General features: G+C 41.0%; 1 protein-coding gene across 5 annotated transcripts in view; it reads left to right on the forward strand.

The window, feature by feature from the left end:
• PPP2R5E (protein phosphatase 2 regulatory subunit B'epsilon) overlaps positions 1-12,092 on the forward strand; it is a 70,817-nt gene that overhangs the window by 18,100 nt on the left and 40,625 nt on the right. Inside the window, exon 1 of one of the 5 annotated variants that reach the window (XM_052696787.1) lies at positions 4,416-4,522. The exons of 3 other annotated variants lie outside the window; for them this stretch is intronic. The gene's annotated coding sequence lies outside the window, so the exon portion shown is untranslated. Of the gene's footprint in view, positions 1-4,415; positions 4,523-9,110; positions 9,239-12,092 lie in introns of those variants that run through there. One more of the 5 variants, XM_052696786.1, reaches the window with a different exon arrangement.

Consider the following 12,092-nt stretch of genomic DNA (forward strand, 5'->3'; position numbering starts at 1 on the left):
TCATTTTGAATAGCAAAAGCAATAAAGTAGAGTTAAGCTGCCAACTCCAGCAAAATATTGATGGGGGGAACCAACCTAATCCTTCTTTCTCTTCCCACCTGTGTTGCAATTTTTTGGTAAATTTTGTTGGCTCATGTAACACCTTGACTTTCATTTTCGAAGTGAGTAAAGACTGGTTTTGATTATGTCAGTTAAGCTCAAAGCTGCACGGTGTTGTCTTCCGAAGTTCTCAGGAAGCTCAGTGTGTCTTGCTGATGTTAAGGTTTTCCTAAGCTATGACACTAAAAATTTACCCTAGGGGTTTGTTTTGAGCTGCCATGTTTGAGAGCAGTGAAGCAGGATGGTGGGACTGCTCAATTCCTCCTGGCTACAAGCTGCACACTTGAGAAGCCTTGTCTGAGCCATCCTCATTGCTGCAGTGGCCTCTGCTGGACCCTGGAGCTGTCTGGTTCCTCACCTTGCTGTGTGCCCTCTTAGCTGTGTCATTTCTGACCCATGAGGTGCTGTGTGGGACGCATGAAATGTGCTACCCCAGCAGTTTGGGTTTGTTTTGCCTCTTGGTGGGTGGGGAGGGCAAAGAAAGAAGTGGTGTGAAGCTGTTGTGCTGCGTGCCTAAATGTAGAGAGAAGACCTAAGGAAGCCATTGCGTAGGACCACAGTAGTTAATTTAAGCTAAGAGTGTGAACTTCTAATTAATTTCTGAGTGTAATTCCCTTTATGACCTGTTTCACAGGTAGGGTTGATGACAGGGTTGCTGTGCTGGGTCATTAAATAGTTAACGTTAATGGAGATATTTGTGCTTCAGAAGACTGGCTTTGCACACGTGTGGGTATAAGCATTTTCAGTAGAAGGCATTTGGTGCTTAACTTGGGAAAAAGTCAAAAGAGGTGATTGATGTTTTGTACCTTTAGAATACGGCTGATTTTGTATGCCTGAAGCTTCAAGGAGGTGCTGCAAAACTGGGAAAAATCTCATGTGTGTCTCAGCCATAGCTCACGAAGAGCCACAAAGTAATACTCTCTTGAGCCAAAATCTCATTGAATCTGAATGGAAAATGCAGTTTTCTCTGGCCTAACAATTGCTGAGGTGATCATTTCCTGGTGTGCAAATTTCACTGAACACTTGGAGAATTCTGCAGCGTTATCTGAAAGAAGAAATACTTTTCTCCTCCGGTGTGCAGCAAAGGCAGAGCAAAGGCTTTATCACAGAACCTGTGTGGGGCTGTTAAGGCCGTGTCTTCTGCTTCCGACAGAAGAACTTTTCACTTCTCATGAATGTTCTTTTCAGTTTGCTTCACACGCTGACAGTTGTGGTTGAAAGTTCTGAATGCAGTTGGATTTTTTAATTTTATTTTATTTTTTATTTGTTTTTTTAAGTTTTCTTGCAGAATTTTTGAAGATATTCTTCCTGAAAGAGTAGGTAGGAAAAAAATGCACTTTTGCCCATGTTAAAAGAACTTATGAGATGGCTCCTTGCCATCTACCAGAGGTGCTTCTTGTGCCCCCCCATAAGACTTCTGCTTGGTCCATAAATGCCAGCCCAAATCTCGCAGTGTTCTGAGATGGTGGAAACTATTGTACGTGTAACAGCCAGATAGATAGATATCATAATTACAAACAATTGAGGATTTAGCATCTGTTATTAACGTGTGTGTGTGTGTGTGTCATGCTTGCAGAGATAGATGAGCATGATTTGTTTCCTTGTAGGTGTGACAGAGATGTCAGCGTGACTTGTGTGTGTGGCATGGTGATATTTGTGCTGGGAGGTGGCAGAGGCTGGGAGGTGGGCTATGGGGAGGAGCTATAGGAGAAGGGCAGTGGTAAAGACACATTAAGTGATGGAAGAAACAGGGAAAATGCATTCATTGGTACATTTGGGGAAAAAGAAAACTTTGAATTTTTTGTCAAAAGGTTCAGAGGGGTTACAGTCGTAACGTGCTATAGGGAGAAAGTACTGGTCAACTGGTACGTCAACTGTTGGCTAATGGCAGAAATTAGACATGCACTTTTAAGAATGACAAATATGTGCTTTCGGAACTGCATAAAGTGTGGTTAGATTCTGTGCTGTGCGCTTCTGTATCGTGAGTCATGGCTTGCCTGAAAGCTGTGTTGTAGTTGAGAGCAGTTAAGGGGTGCCTCCATGCTGGTCTGACCGACGGTTTCATTTGCGTTAGGTGATGTGTTCTGGTAGTTCCTTCCAGCTCTCATAAACTTGCCGAGCTGTGAGTCATAGAATGGCCTGGGTTGAAAAGGACCTCAAAGTTTCAACCCCCCTGCCATGGGCAGGGTCACCAACCACTAAACCAGGCTGCCCAGACCCACATCCAACCGGTGAAAATTTGTCAGAAAGGTTGTCAGGGGTTAAAGAAGCAAAGTGAGACTTTCCAGGGTGGAATAGCTGGTTATTTCCTTGGAGGAATTCTACGTTGCTGTTTCCTCAGCTCTGTGCACTCGTGTGATGCTCTGGCAGCTGCTGGTTGCTTTTGCCTCTCAGTCTGAGACACCAAGCTATGATATACAGAGCACATGATGACTCAAAATGCAATTGAGCTTGGTGGGAGCCAGGCCTGAGTACTGTGTGGTGCTGTGTAGCCATTCAGAAAATCCAGGGTGTCTCAAATTGAGCATTGAAAATTAATGGATGCTGAATCCTATCATTTCTCGCGTACTTCTAAATTAGTATCTTGTGAGTAATGCAGCATAAAAATGATATCCTTGCAAGTGTTATTTTTGTTTGGTTTGAGAAAAAATAAGCATCACCCTATGCAAACTCTTTAAGATTAGCTGTTTTTATTACAGCTAAGTTTGCTCTAATCTTAATTTAATAGAAGCAAATCTGATGGAATTCTTCTCTTTTTCATTCCAAGAAGCACAGACTGCCATCGGTATTTCTGAGAACTGTTGGATGCAGGTGATGATGTGGTTCACTGAAGTTGAGGCACGGTCCTGGATGGATCACTGTGCTGCTTCACTTTGAACATGAAGTCCTTCCTTCTCAATCCCATTATTTTTTTAAAGCAATAAAATGTTAAAATTAATTATTCTGCTTTTAATTTGTTAATTTTATTATTTCATTATGCAGTTTGTTTTCCTCTCTAAGTGTAGTGTGCCATGTTACTGGTTTTACTGAAAGCTGTAGTTCATTTTGTTGTTTCATCAGGTCCATTTATTCTCATTAAACAATTCTTAGCAAGCCTTGCAGGGTTAAAGTAGGGGTGTTGCTGTAGACTGAAAATAGTTTGAAACTGTAATCCTGCTGAAGGTCTTCTATCTTCTCACTTCCTTCTGCCCGCTCTGAGTACAAGTCACTTGCATGCCCTCCCTCCTGCCTTTCTGAACTGTTAATGAGAATCCTGATACCACACACATCTATCATATCCACTTTCAACTTATCTCCTTCCTTGGTTCTGCAGCTTAGGTAATACTGATCAATTTCTACCAAAACTTCGGAGTGTTATTTTGCAGAGCCCTGAAGTTTGTCTTGTGGACGTGCTCTCAGTGCCTTTTGGTGTCATTTTACCACTCACTCTGCAGTGTAACATGTAGTAACTTACTGTGCTATCTTACATGTCCTTACACTGTTTTTGCCCTTCTTGGCTATTTGCCTTCCCATTTCCTAACAACTTTCTTGAAGTTAGTCAGGCAGATCATTCAAGGTGAAAGGGAGTGGCTGGGCTGCCCCTACAGAAATGAGAGTGAAACCTCAGAGGTGCTAGCAAGGTGAGTTTAAAAAACCAAGCAACAAACAAAATCAACAATTCTCATGGCTGTTCTTACAAGAACTCCTTAAGTCCAGCCTTGTGATTTAGTCTTTCAGTGAATCTCAGGAAATGAAACAGCATGTGCTGCGGAGTCCAGAATCTGTGCATGTTCAAAACGTGCTTAACTACAAACAGCAAATTGCTGAAAGGAAAGCTGCTTAGTGTACCTTGTTGAAAAATGATTATGCTCTTGTTCTCTGAAAACAAAGGATTGTAATTTAAGGCTGCCTTTATACCAGGAGGGTTTTCTCCTGAGTTGTTTCAAGGTAAAGTTGGAAAAAGGAAGTTGTGAAATGTTGAAATACAGTTCACTGTCAAAGCAACCAAAGAATAGAATTACTCAAAATAAATAGTTGCTCTTATTTTGAAAGCGTGTCAAAGTGTAGGAGCTTTATTTATGCATAGTTGCTATTGGCTGCACAAAACCCTCACTTCTGTGGCTAATGATAGATAGGAGTACTAATAATATAATTCATGCCTTGTCATATTTTGCTGCTTAATCATCTTGTTTGGCACTTCCCCGGCCGTGTTCTGTGCGGCCGTAATTCAGGAATGAAAGCTCACTTGGGTGCTAGCATTACCGTATGGCAGCCACATAGGCTGGGATTATGCAGATAATGAAAGGACTCTGACTAGCCCATGTTTACCTCCTAAAACTTGGGTGAACTTAGGGACAGTAAACAGGCAACGTGCCGGGAGCAGCCTCCTTGGCAGGATGATGGCCTGCATCTCCTTGCGTCACGACTGCTTTCAAGAGCCAGGGTGGGTAAGCAGAAACTGAGAGCTCTGGCAGGCACAGCAACCTGTGTCAGCAGTGCTGCTTGAAATTTCTGCCACGCAGAAGTTCTCTCTGTGCGCGCCTTTGGGAAAGTTGTCCGTGCTTTTACACCCTTTACAACTGTCAGAAGCTGTATATCGAGATGTTTTTTGTTGATATTCTGTTACTATTTTGTTAGAAGATATTTGAAAGTGTTTTGGTTTTCCTTAATTTAATGTTAACAGCCACAAGTTTAAAATCTAAGAAAATCTATTTTCTTTGATGCTAACAGTGAACACCGAATTCTAAGCAATTCACAAAGTGTTGCTATCTGAATGTTTCTTTTCTAGTAGAAAGCAAGTTCTTGGTTTAAAGCAGAAGATGGATGTAGTTGAGGGGCTCCATAACTGAGAAAGCAATGAGAGGATATAATGGAAATGTCTTAAAACAAATGAGAAATAATCTTTATTTACTCAAAACCACTCTTCCTTCTCTTGGTTTATAAATAGCATTTCATCTTTAAGCAGTACAGGTACTTTTAAGATAGCTGTGATTTTTCGTGGAGTGGTTTCCATGCTCATGTCAATGCATGAATAACAAATAATAGAATGGGTGGGGAGGAAGTTGATTCTAATGTGACTTAAAGCATGCATGCTTCAACCTCGGCGATTGGCTGCTTGAAAAGAACGATTTGCTGTGCTGTTTGTTTGAGCCTTGGGTTGTTTAGTGTTAATCACCTTCCAGTTACGAACGTAATTCTCTGCTTAGGCTAGTGAATTAGACTGTAGGTTAGTGCTGGGTTTTAAACATACCTTCACTGAGCGCTGGAGTTAAAAGGGGAGGGATGGGATTGTTCTTTGCAGTGATACATTAATGGCACGGAGCACTATTCCACCTGTAGGTGTGGTGAAGGTAAGGTTCTTAGTTTTTCAGTCCTTTTCAACGTAAGAAATTGTAATTATCGTTATGTTTTCTTGTATAATGAAAAATGAATTTCCTGATGCACTGTTTGCAGTGACAGTTCACTGTGCAGTGTCACACGTAATCAGTGGGCACATTCTTTTTACCACTTGCTTTTTCGGTATTGTTTATGGCATTGGCTCTCCTAAATTTGCAGCAGGAAGCCTTTTTGGTTTGCTTATAGCTTGTGATGGTTTTCCTTCTCAGACTTTTACTGGCAGTTATCACTTAAAATACTCTGTGTGTGAATAGTGTAGCAAAGCAGTGGCAGCAGAGGGTATTGCTGAATAGGGTCCAGAATTTGTAACTTAAGCATGTAAAAGGGAGATGTATGTCAGTGTCTGTTATCTGGTAACATAAGGTGAGGGCTGATCTCTGTGTTCGGGGATGTTAAAAGAGACTGTATTTGTGCTGTAACTGTTACCAAACTCTTTTGCTGAACTTAGGAGTACTTTTGAAGTCAGCACTGAACACATTGGCTCAGGTTGATTCTCCTCCAGTCGGAGGCACAGTTATGTGCAGAATAAGACAGGGTAGGATTCCAGTTTTCCAAGCTCTTACGTAAAATTTAGAAACACAGAAGCTTTCTTACCAGTCATGCATTCTGAAATATTTCCATTGGGAATCAACACTGCATTTGTGTTCAGCGTAAGAAAGGACGTTGGCACTGTTGATCATGCATAATAAGAGAACCCTCAGTGTGAGAAGCTTAATTTTAAAATTCCAGTCCAGCAGGAGGTTTGTACACCTCCTGTAGCCTGCACGTTTTACCACTTTGGCATTCAGAGAACATTAGGATTTTAAATTATTGTAATTCAGACATTTATTCCAGTCATCTCTTTTGGTGTGGCTGGTTTCCTTTTGTTTGTTTGTTTGCTTGTAATCATTCTCAGAGTTCTAAAATTCTTCTTCCTACAGATTTCAGTTATTTTTCCTGCATATGTTAAGGGGAAAAATATCTGTTCATTTGTTTTAAGCCTCTAGAGGAAGTCGGGAAGCATAACATGAGCCACGGTCATTATCTTAGACCTACCCAAAGTAAAGGGTTAATGGCAGCTTATCAGGTAGTCGCGAGAAGAGGTGGGCTGATCACTGAAAGGGGAAAACCAGGCAGAAGCTGTTGCTCACTCAGAACCAGGAAGCAAAGAGGAACTGGAAAGACCTGTTGTTTAAAGGCCCTGGGTTATATCTGGTGCAAGTGGAGGTGTTAGAGCTGCCTAATGCCGGAAGCTGAGCGCAGAGGGCGAGGAGCTCTGCCTGAGCTCATCTGTTCTGCAAGAGCAGGAAAGTGCTGCTGCGGGCACACTGCTCCCATCCCTGACCTCGCTCTGGTACCTAAACTGCCCTCCCCTTTAGCTCCTTCCTGATGTTGAGAGGAATAAAAAAGGAAAACAAATGAAGAAGTATTACATAGTATGCTTTGAAACAGTAGTAGCGAGGATGTGGAGAAATGATGATAAAATGTTACAGTTGAACAGGTGGAGCGTGTTATTTTCAATAATCTGATTTTGTTCGCCTTACAACTACTTCAGTCAAAAGTACTGATCCAGTACTTGCATCCATGTAGAAGCTAGTATAATTCTCAAGTTCATTTGATATTTTTCAGGTGATCTGAGATACTGAAGGGAGGGCCGTGGGTAAATACTTGAACTGTGAGTGCCCTAAGGTGGTGCTGGTGCCTCAAGGGAGGATTATCTCATGGTTGGAAGACTGGGGCCCAAAGCAGAAGAACCTGCTGTTTTCCTCCTCATTACAAAAGCAGCTTTTTTCATGTCTTCTGCCTTGGTGTATCTTAATCTCACTGTAAAGCAAGGAAACCTGTGTGTCCAGCCATTCTCCAGGTAGGGTGGTGTGCAGAAAGAGACAAATAAAATGGGATTTCTTTGCTGCTTAACCAGGTGAGCACAACAGTTCTGCAGAGATGATCCACCTCTGCTAGGCAGGTCCTGCTGAGTGCAGGAAGTGACCCTGAAATGACAGAAAGGCCCCATGTGCACAGGGGACAAGCCAGCAGGGCAGTGTGCTGGGTGGATATGTGCCATGTGGAGGCAGTGGTATCCTCTCCAGGGCAGAGCATTCTTGGGCAGATTGGAGCTGGGTACCCTGAACCTCCAGGTTAATGGTGGCAGAATGCAGGGGAAGGACTGCAGTCTGCTGCACGTGTTAGTTCTTTTTGGCTGCGTCAAATTCAGAAGCACATCCCTTTCACCTTCTTTTCAAGTAGAAGGAAGTTCCTTTCTCACAGATATGGCAAAACAAACCATCATAGAAACATGCAGTTTCTCATTTGCAAAATAAATGATTTCAAGTTCTCTTGGGTCCACATGGAAAAAGCACTCCACTGTTTTACCGGATGCTGTGTTCTCTAAAACATCCCATTTTTAAATGGCTTTTTCTTAATGATCCACAGCTGAAGGCCCTTCCCTGTACTCTTGGCAGCCTGTGCAGTCTTTATGGGGTGGAACAGGATCTTTCCTTCGTCCTCAGAAAGAATATTAATCCTGCCATATTTAAGTGGATCCAGGATTCCTAACCTGTTGAAAAGCTCTGCTTTCAGTTTTAACAGATGAGGTTCAGGACATCTGATAGTTGCATTCATGTTATCAGAAATGTGCTATATGTTTGTCGGTGGTATTCTCAGAGTTTCCAGAAGAGATTCATTGCAGCAGTATTAAATTATTGCGGTCCTCATTAGTTAAAATGAATCAAATTCTCTTAATAAAATGCTAATTTTCTCTTTTACATTCCCTATTTCTGAAGTAATGACTTTTAAATACTCAGCATTTGAATTTTCCTTTCTAGTGGAATATTGAAGTGTCATAATGACTGTAAAGTAATGTATAATGAATTTAGAGCATTTAGCTATTTACTTTTCCCACTGTTTTCATAGTAAAAGCTGCCTAACTAGTCTGTCTGATAATCTTTTTTTCCTCTTCGAGCTGTACTGGTTGATAACTGTTCAGAAGCAGAATTCTTGGTAGGAGATTCCAGCATGTTTTAAGTTAACTTTTCATTAGCAGTATAATTGAGAAGCATACGGGACTCCCTGAGTGTTCTGAAATGTGCTGGGTACCTGGGAAGCCAGCTGTATGGAAATGCACCTATTTCAGAACTTACTGTTTGTATGTGTGTGTTTTCATCATGTATTTCACTCTTTAAAAATCTAGCTTTGCATAGGTTTTCTGTTATTTCTTTTGGGGAGAGCTTTGCATGTTTACATGTTTATCTAGTAGTACAGTGGTAAAAATAAGAGACTGCTGAATAAGCAGAGTGCAGTGATAAATGCTGCAGCTATCACCTGTTTTGTGTGGTGCTTTCTTACTGGAGTTGGAGCTTTAAATATAAAACATTCTCGTGCAAGAACATCATGCTTTAAAAAGTGTGTGAGAAAAGTTGCTATAGCACCTTACAGCCTAAAATCTAGTTAATTTGTATTAAACTCTGGGCTTAGTCTTGCATGGGAACAGATTTACTGGAAGTTTCCTCATTTGAATACAATAAGTATGAGGCATAGGATTCCTCAGTGCAGTAGCTGAGAAAGAGTTACTCAGCTAGGTTACTTTTCCAGTTGTGACTAAGGGGCCGATTAGCAGCGTCCGGAATGAGACGGCAGCACCTAGGTAAAAATAGATGGCATTTGGAGAAGCTGGGGGCTGTTTTGGAGATCTTCAGCTGCGTACTGAGAGACTGAGGCAAAGAGGAGAGCTTCAGGAAGGAGTATTACAGATATGAGTGTGGAAGAACTCCATCAGTGTGCAGAGGTAAGGCAGGGAACAGAACAGGGTGGGATCCCCGGACTAAAAGGCCTCTGCTGTGGGAGGAATGTCTGAGCTGGGTTCTTCACTCCCCTCTGATAGGAGGGATAATGCTAGCATTGATATTAATGTGAAACAAGCAGTAATGACCTCTACGTGACAAGAACCAGCAGAGTGGGTGTAAAGCTTGCTAGATTTTTAGGCCCTCTGTTAAGAATTGATACTGTAGTGCTCTGTCTGAGGAAGGAATAATACACATGAAAGTGCTGCTTCAGTAAGTTCACTTGAAGGTGATTAGCTGCTACGAAGAGACCAAGTAATTGAGTGGGGTGGTGAGCCTAATAGCATGAGATTATATTTTGCTTTCCAGCTTTTACAGTTATAACTTTGTCATGTGACTGTAGCAGGTTCAGTGGTCACTCCTGTAGGATGCTGAAGCTTCTATTAGTATACTTTACAGCTCTGTTGTTCTTCACTGACCTGTGCTGTCTTACCTACTGGGTTGGGAAAGAGCCATCTGCATGTGCTCTGATACAGTCTGAATGTAATGTAGAGAATGTAGAATGCTGTCTGCCTTATTAGATAAACTTCAGCCCAATGGAATTAATCGAATACTCAATTTTATTGTAAATTGCATGCTCTCCTTGTCATTTAATAATGCGTTAGTGAATTAGATATTTCTTGACAAATTTATTGGCAAGAAAGAATGTACCTGAAATCTTGTTTTGTAACATCTAGCTAAAAAGTACTTCATAAAAAACAGGCAAACAATGTGTGTAAGTTGAGAGTTCTGGATAGTAATGAACCTGCTAATCCAAAAGTGTATGGGCAAGGTGGAAAACATACTATGTCTGTATTCGTGTAGTCAGAAAAAAGGCATGTTTGCTGTACTACATTTGCTTTCTTGATCAGACGCAAAGACTCTGTAGTAATGTATTGATGAATTCAAAAGTGGATAACTTCACTTACAAAGAGGTACTTTTAGATTTCCCTAAGTATACACTGGCAAAATGCATGCTTTTCCTGTTGAGCTTTTCTCCATTATTTTTTAATAGAATATGTGACTGATGAGATTGCTTACTAATCAAGTAAAAGAAGAGCAGTGAACTTTCTGCCAATTAGAGCAGAAGTGTAATGGCAGTTCTGGTGAATTGATGTACTATTGACATTGGCATCCTGTCCAAACTGAAGACAAAAGGAGATCAAGTTTGCATCACAGTATGTCTAAGGAAGAATATTGTCGATAAGCTAATTTCCAGTTTATCATCTTCAGTGTAGGAGGACTTTAATTAATGAGTAGTTTGGGAAGAATTGGAGAGAAAGTAGCAGTTGACAATGGAGAACAGTATTTGGTAACCATGGAGGAGAGATTTTAGTTAATTTAATGCCTAAACAGTTATGCCTTGTTAGTATTTATATTGGTCTGAACTGAAAGAGTTCTGCAGAATGACTTGATGTTCAGCAGAGTGATTCCCTTAGCTGTATTAGTTACATGGCATAGCCTTGTCCATATTCTTTTCACTTTGCTCAAGCTTGTTTATGTATCTTAATAACTTAATACAAAACTCAGTATTTGATTCACTACAGATACTTGTGTGGCTAATGCACTGTTGTAGATTGATGGGCATATTGCAGAGGTGCTGAATAATTTCTAGTGGAATTCACTTCAGGTGCCAAGGCCCAGTGATTGTCAGAAATAATTGTCTGCGCTGTAACTGATGACATTTCAGAGGGAAGAAAAATACCATGACTGATACACATGCAAGCAAGTAAATATCTTCTGCCCAAAGAAAAAAGCATTTGTTTATCTAGCATTTTCAGAAGGGGTCAGAGGTAGAGATGATAAGGAGAAAACTTCCATGAATGTGATGGTAATGCACAGCTCTGATAAGGGCTGTTCCTTAGGTGACTACAAAATATTCAGAAATGAAGTATTTGCTTTCTAGAGCTTTGAGATAAGGAGATAACACGTGTATTCCTTTTGTTATTCAAGGAACAAAAATGTTACCATTTAAAAGACAGTAAAGTGTCCTAATGTTCTTTTCAAATTCCTAAGTTTTAGCAAAAACACACCATTTTGGTCTAACAGAGCACTTACAGGTAATTACAATTTCCATTTTAAATGAATCTCTCACATGTGGTAAGATTGTATTTTTGAAGGTATAGCTGATGTTACAAACAGAAATATGTAATGGTAATACCAGTGATGTAAAATATCTAGCACAGCATGGTCTGGCTCAGTAGATTATTGGGGAATATAATTGTCATTCATTCTCCCTCTGTTATTTAATTGTTCCAGATCTGGAATAATCTGAAGAGGGTGCTGTAGGAAAGTCGAGTATGGGGATATATTTCTGAACACTGGAATATGTGGGACAGCACTACAGGAATTACAGAAGCAAAATAAAATAAATCAGATTTCTTTCTTTGTTTTGTTATCGAAACTGATCTGCTAGACTTGGCAATATGAGAAGGGATGTTCCCTTAACATTCAGCATCTTGACTGATTTGAATTATTGTCATAGATATTCACAGAATCACAGAATGGTCAGGGTTGGAAGGGACCTCAAGGATTATGAAGCTCCAACCCCCTGCCACATGCAGGGCCACCAACCTCCACATTTCATACCAGCCCAGGCTGCCCATGGCCCCATCCAACCTGGCCTTGAGCACCTCCAGGGACGGGGCATCCACAACCTCTCTGGCAGCCTATTCCAGCACCTCACCACTCTCTCTGTAAAGAACTTCCCCCTGACATCCTACTTGAATCTTCCCTCCTTCAACTTAAAACCATTTCCCCTTGTTCTGCTGTTATCTACCCTTTCAAAGAGTTGATTCTCCTCCCCTCTATAGATTCCCT

Source organism: Tympanuchus pallidicinctus, unplaced genomic scaffold (assembly GCF_026119805.1).
Source record: "Tympanuchus pallidicinctus isolate F22 unplaced genomic scaffold, pur_lepc_1.0 scaffold3, whole genome shotgun sequence".
In the NCBI taxonomy this organism is placed as follows: domain Eukaryota; kingdom Metazoa; phylum Chordata; class Aves; order Galliformes; family Phasianidae; genus Tympanuchus; species Tympanuchus pallidicinctus.